Source organism: Sinocyclocheilus rhinocerous, unplaced genomic scaffold, assembly GCF_001515625.1.
Source record: "Sinocyclocheilus rhinocerous isolate Xijiao unplaced genomic scaffold, SAMN03320098_v1.1 scaffold1730, whole genome shotgun sequence".
Classification (NCBI taxonomy): Eukaryota; Metazoa; Chordata; class Actinopteri; order Cypriniformes; family Cyprinidae; genus Sinocyclocheilus; species Sinocyclocheilus rhinocerous.
The window spans coordinates 777543-784895 of record NW_015634043.1 but is presented as its reverse complement, the minus strand read 5'-3'; positions in this window follow the sequence as shown (position 1 = coordinate 784895).

Sequence of the window (7353 nt, the reverse complement as noted above, 5' to 3'; positions counted from 1 at the left end):
GTGTGTGTGTGTCTGTGTCTGTGTGTCTGTGTGTACGTCTGTGAATCTGTGTGTTATGAGCTGACAGAGGGGTGTAACCTGATCCATGAGGTGCTCTTTCCGTGTGCAAATGAAAGCGGGGAGTTTTTTCTCTCTCTCCTCAGATTCAAGCTCAAACCATCATCCTGTTTGGTATGTGCCAGGTTGTTTCCTCTCATAAGAACTACAAGGTCACAGCAATTTCCCAAAGTCAGAACTGAGGTCAACAATGCTCTACCCTCTTATATCATTTTCAGATGGCAAGAAAAACAGGGAGGGACTGTTGAGAGATTATAGGAAGAGGAATATATAAGAAATTAACAATATGTGAGTATTATACAGAATTATACTGATTTTTTCAGAACTGAATTAGTCATTTAATATTAATAGAAAGAGATTATTCTAATTGTAGTATGCTGATACTTTGAAGCTATTGTAAAATCAATAACAATTATATTTTTATTGCACACTGTGGTTTTTTATAATATTGCTATTTTTAAAATTAACAAACCACACCAGGCATCATTTTGAGGTATCGCTTTCCTTATTTGTATTTAAATGTTGAAAAAAAGCAAGAATCTAAAAACAAATTATTGCCTTAATTATTACAATGTTATTACATTGTAATTATTAGTGTATTACAAGGTGTTTTAACCAGTATAGTCCAATTTCACATTTACAACAGACATGACAAAAGCCTGCCTTCTTGAATGGCACATTGGTGTGTGGTGATCATTTTAGCTCCGAGGCTTCTGCTAAATCTCAGGCCTTAGAATCGGAATTGAGCTTGTGTGGAGCGAGCGCTTAGATTTATGAACTGAAGATGCTCATCTAAAGCAGCAGCAGTGAGAAATGTCAGGAGGCTTCATTTAAAGGATTACAGCACTAATAAGCAGCCTGATCCTTCAGTCCTTATCTCGCGTCTGGAACGCAGAGTCCAGCTGGTTCTCAGACACTCCTGAAGAGCTGCAGATAATTAACACATTAAGAAAAATGCCTCGATGAGCAGCACAGCAAACCTGGAGTGTGGAGACCATCAGTACAAGCCCAAATCAAAACAGTCCATCCTTAAGTGGTTATGATATTCATGTCTCTAGTTATGATTTGGGTTTTTTACTCACTTTAACAAGCCACAAAATCTGAGACGTACAGTAACACAAACTGTGTAGGACATGTTATGCACTCGAGTTTAATACTTAGGGTTAGTTATTAAAACAAAACTTCTAGCCCAAAGTTTGAGCTAGAGTAAATGGTGATGCTTGCATTAGTTCCTGTGGTATTATTGGCAGCTGAGGTTTTAAAGCTGCACTTACCTGCTGTAGTAGTAAATGCATGCATTTTTTTGTGAATTGCATAGGTAAGAATAAGTGCCAAGGGCATAAATTTGAATGTACATATTAATTATTTGACTTCAGTAAGGAAACAGTCCTCAAACAGTAAGGAAAATGTGCAGGTGGCAGAATCACTCTATATTTAGATATTTTATAAATTCCCAAACACATAACTACTGTTCTGGGTGAGGACATTTTATTGTCAAATTAGCATTTTAGCTCAGTAAATATGTAAGTCCATATTTAAAATACTTTAAACACTGTAAATTTATCCTTCCTATCTTGTCTCAGGGTTGAATGGTGGTTAGAGAAGACTGGAAATGAGGATTTGGCATCAGCAGCCAGATTACCTGGGTAGATTACTTACAAATTGTAGTCCATTAGATTACAAATTACATGACAAAGATTGTAGTTAGTAGCATAATCAATTGGATTACACATATTAAGTAAAATATTATGACTACTTTTTGATTACTTTTAGATTACTTTTGGCCTGATACATAAAACATGTATTCAATTTTATCAATATCATGAAGTGCATTAAACATTACTAAACATTTACGGTCCCACTTTATATTAAGTGGCCTTAACAACTATGTACTTACATTTAAATTAATTATTTGGTACAATGCACTTATTGTGTACATACATGTTTTTACATTGTACTTATATTTGAAAAATATCTGCATGTAATTATATCTGTAATTACATTTATAATTACACTGTTGATCCATCCCTTACACCTTAACCCACCCTTAAACCTACCCATACCACCAAACCTGTCCCAAACCTTAACCGTATCCCACCTCAATAGCAGCAAAAGTGTTTTGCAATACAATATGAACACAATAAGTACATTGTACTTATTTTTTGATGTAAGTACATAGTAGTTAAGGCCACTTAATATAAAGTGGGACCGAAATCTGTAAGCAGAATGTGACATGCGTGACAGCCGTGCTAGAGAGCCGAACTCTGAGGGATGGAGGTGGCAGATGGTCACGGACCGACCCAAGGTCATCTGGCACCGTTACTGTCTGACCGCTGAATTTGAAACCCAGCAATCCTCTCGCTGCCTCTCTGTCTCTCCCTATCCACACACACACACACCACTTACAAACTTGTAAACTAGGTCAGAGAAAAGCAGGAACATGGTCCTCCTGTCTTCATTTTAACACACACACACACTCCCCACCCTTTATTTTATCCCAGGCTGCTCTTCTGGCTCTTTCGTTCAAGCGCGCACACACACACACATTTTGCCTTGAACTCACCTAAATGCTTTTGTTTTTGGAAATTGCCCTGGCAGAATCCGAGAGGGAGGTGGGAACACAATGTTTATGATCTTCTTCAGGCATGGAAATCCCAGCCACACGGATACAGATGCTGCACATTCATCGGTTCTTGTTTTCCTTTTCTGTGGACGAGCCAAAAACAACAATAACAAGAAAAAGACAATGTTTCCACAATTTGTTCACAAACTGTTCCACAATCCTGCAGCTTTGTAGCAAAAAAAATAATAGTATGTGGTTTATACTATCTCACCTAATCATATAAATCTGATTATCACTGTGACAAAAAAACAACGGCAGTATTGCGTTCCACTGAGTCAATCTGCATTTGCTTTTCTTAGAAACATACCAGGAATATCTAATGACAGCACGTCTCCTGAGACGGAACCTGACACTTTATTGCAGAAGATGTGCGCTGTTCTTATATATTGTTGAAGGTACATTTCCATGAACGCTGCTCCAGTCCTATGAAACGTGAGCTCTCCTGTTTAAAAGGAACCAAGGAACAATTTAACATCTGAACTTTGATGTTTGTTGTCTAAAATATTTAAATTTGGCATTCAGAGTGATCCAAACCTTTAAATATACGCCACTCTTATTGTTCAACTTTTTTTGGGGGGGGGTCATTTTTTGAATGTGAGCTATTCTGCTTTAACTAGTTACCATTTTAACCTGCTCTAATGGCAATTTGTAATTATTTTACACTTCGAAGAATTGGTGGCCAATTCACATAAATTTGTACAGTCTGATTTTGTACGTTTTTATATGATTTGCTTACGCTCCGCTGACGGTTAGGTTTAGAGGTGGACCTTCATGTTTACTAGGGCTGGGTTTTGACACAAATTTCACGATTCGATTCGATTCTCATTCACAAGCTTGCGATTCGATTACCGATTCGATTCGATTCAATATCGATTATTTTTATATATATCAAGTACAGTACTTGCCAAATTTTCTCAAGGAAAAAAAAAATCGGTTACACTTTATTTCGATAGTCCACTTTAGACATTCTATTAACTATAAGTAACTTCGTAACTACATGTCAACTACATGTCAACTAATTCTCATTAATTTGCAACTACATGTCTACTAACTCTCAGAGTAGACTGTTAGGGTAGGTTTAGGGTTAGTAGAATAAGTTGACAAAGAAAGTGTTAGAAGATATTAAGCAGACAGTCTACTAATACTCTACTAACTGCTAGTTGACATGTAGTTGTAAAGTTACTTACTGTTAATAGAATGTCTAAAGTGGACTATCGAAATAAAGTGTTACCAAAAAATCTCTCAACTAATGCTGTGAAATATACATAAGCGTCAGTTGGTGCAACATTACTATAATATTGAAGGTCGAGAATCGATTGATATCGAGATATCGATATTTTTTACCCAGCCCTAATGTTTACTATTTGTTAACGATGAATTTCTTAAAGAAAATAGTGTTTCCGTACAACTCGCATTGTACGAATTCTTACTAAATAGTTTTCTCATAAGATTGAGTTATAACCATCTCCTGCTGGTTTCCCTATGTTTGCGACAGAAATATAGCCCATCTCTGGCCGGATAATGACGTGAAGCCGCGTCTTTGGGTACTGATGCTATCTGACTTAATTCCAAAGCTGTAAAGTCATGCATGGAAAACTGTTCCTTTAAATCTAGCCATCTGCAAATATCTTTTCTGAAAAGAAGCCATTCAAACAAAACCACATTCATTTCCTGCAGCAGAAATATGCATGTGTCCAGAACACAACACATCTGGAAGTCTTTAAGAACATACATACACATGACACAGTGTTTGAAACGCTCTGCTGAGGTCACTGGGTGCTTTTTCTTCGTCTTTTGTTTTCCTTGCATGGATAGATCTTCTCTTGGCTGCATTTGTTATCATTTCGAACACTCGTGGGTTTTTATCCATCAGCCAGGGCACCCACGAACGCTGGCACACTGAAAAGTGTAAAAACATTTAACCCATCACAATAGGGAGGTTTCTCTACGCAAACACCAATCTCCACAAACGGAGCTTTTTAAGAACCGCGGGTTTAGACGGGACGTTCAGATGCGTCATGATAAATTTGAGTTGTAGATGAGTACAGGGGTCCTGCACAAGACATCATTTTGTTTGAATGTGTATTCACTGAATCATTCTTGAAAGCAGAGTGACACCTAAAGGCTGAAACCCTCCCCCATCCACACACACATTTTCCCGTTCCTCCACGGGTCTTCTGCATTCAAGGACACAGTGATTTTTGGTGGAGAAAAGTGATGAGCTTTAACTTTTCTGTATCTGAGAGCTCCGAGCGCTGGTACGGGGCATCAAATTCCTTCCCCCTAATGACTCGCCTCGGGCGGGCTCGAGGTAAAGCGCTGGTTTCATCTCTCGGTAGCTCCATCTGATTGGCCAGCGGGAATAGTCTGCCGTGTGCATGTTCCCCAGCCAGAGATTGCCACTGCGTAGACTATTGTGTCTGGATAGCAACATTTTTGGCAGTGGCACTTCGAGTTGCCATCAAAATTCACGGTATGCCTATTCATAGCAGTGCACTATTGTTTATACATGTACATATACAGATATGTGTGGATTTGTTCAGACCTGGCCTTGTTGTGAATGACTGCGGCATCGACGTGTTTAATTCAGTCGAAATGTCCAAAGCTCCAGTGGTCAACAACAATGAAGCGTGCGTGAACTGTCAGCGGGTTTTAATTAGCGGGATTACAGACGCACAGCATGTGAGATGGTGATTATTAGAGCCGACACAAAGATACACATCAACAAACCCTCCTTTGAACATCCTTGGTCCCCTTTGTGCTTTGACTGGCGTTTCATCACCTGCAAATATTCATCAGCGGGCTGAAGGAAAGCTACTGTTAATTCTCACAGAAATCGGGGGTTTATCATTACGGAGGCTAAACGTACCTCGACATTACGGTCATTCCATCGCGTTCGTGGGGTCTCGGTTACCCGCGGGTGTTGATTTGGATTGGATTAGGACTTCAATGGGCATTGAACTTTTTCAATAGGATAGGTCTATACAAATGTGTGTATGCATGAATAGTCAAGGCAAAACCTTCTACCATCTATCTATCTATCTATCTATCTATCTATCTAGGGGGACTATGGCTAGTTGTTGTATGGAGAATTTGACACAAGGTTTACTATAAGGTTTTTAGCAAAATGCTTAATTACACAAATGTGACCCTGGACCACAAAACCAGTCATAAGTAGCACAGATATATTTGTAGCAAAAGCCAAAAATACATTGTATGGGTCAAAATTATAGATTTGTCTTTTATGCCAAAAATCATTATTAAGTAAAGATCTTGTTCCATGAAGATATTTTGTAAATTTCCTACCATACATATATCAAAACGTAATTTTTGATTAGTAATATACATTGCTAAGAACTCCATTTGGACAACTTTAAAGACAATTTTCTCAATATTTTGATTTTTTCAGATTCCAGATTTTCTAATAGTTGTATCTCAGCCAAATATTGTCCTATTGTCCTAAAAAAAAACATACATCAATTTGAAGCTTATTTATTCAGCTTTCAGATGATGTATAAATCTCAATTTACAAAAACTGACCCTTACGTTACGACTGGTTTTGTGGTCCAGGGACAAAATGCTTTCTCTAGCAATAGTTTTGTATGTTAAAATGTAGTCAAATCAAGATTTTTGTCAATTCTCTTGCCAAAATTAAATTCCGCAATTATCATATTTTTGCTATGGATAAGCTGTGGTTTAAACAACTAGCACAATTAAATTACACCAACATACATTCAAGCATAAGTGAACTATATAATAAAGAAAGATTTTTGAGCTGTTTTCAGAAATGTCAGAAATTTATAAGATGTTACCTTTTACATTTTTGCCGTTTCATGCTGTTTAAATAATACATATTAGATCAACTATTTGTAAGTCTTTAGTGTGGTTTCGCTATTAATATCCTTTGTCGAGTTCTCTCAGATTAATTTCAGCGGAAATGATCAGTGCAACACTACATTAATATCCCAGCTTGAATCCAAGAAATGTGAGAAATTTACTGCCCTCTTTTTATCAGTGGAACTAATGGCCTCATATGGTGTCTGTGTGCCATTTTAATTGTTGTCATAAATATTTTGAGTATCTCATCTAAAATATGATATACTCTCAAAATGTGCAGATTACAAGCGTGAAAATAGATGGATGTGTTGAACAAAGTTATCACACCAAAAAGAGTCACATTTACTCAAAATGATTAAATAAATGTGTCCCAATGCCTTTTACATAGAAGATTGCGTTATCTTAATGAACAAATTTCACTGTTTGATTTGCACGTGTGCCAGCAAAATTGTTTGCCAGCATTTTCTCTTTTGTTTTATTCATCTGTTCAAAGTCCTCAAATTCAGATGTGAACGAGAAGAAAGCTAATTAACTATCTCATCAGCACGGGATTGGAGTGTTTTCATCAACCGAGAGAAAGAGTCGAGCTGGACGCAGTATTGTTCAATAGAGAGCGGCTGAGTGTGTGTGTGGGTGTGTGTGTGTGTGTGTGTGTGTGTGTGTGTGAGAGAGAGAGAGAGAGCATGCAAATTCAAACATTAAGACTAAAAAGACATTAAATAAAATAAGGTGTGACAGATTAAATAAGAGCTAAATTAATTATTCATTTCAATTGTTTTTTTTTTATTCTTTCTTTTAAAGCCTTTTGAAAATAGGTTTTATTTTCAATTGGAAAT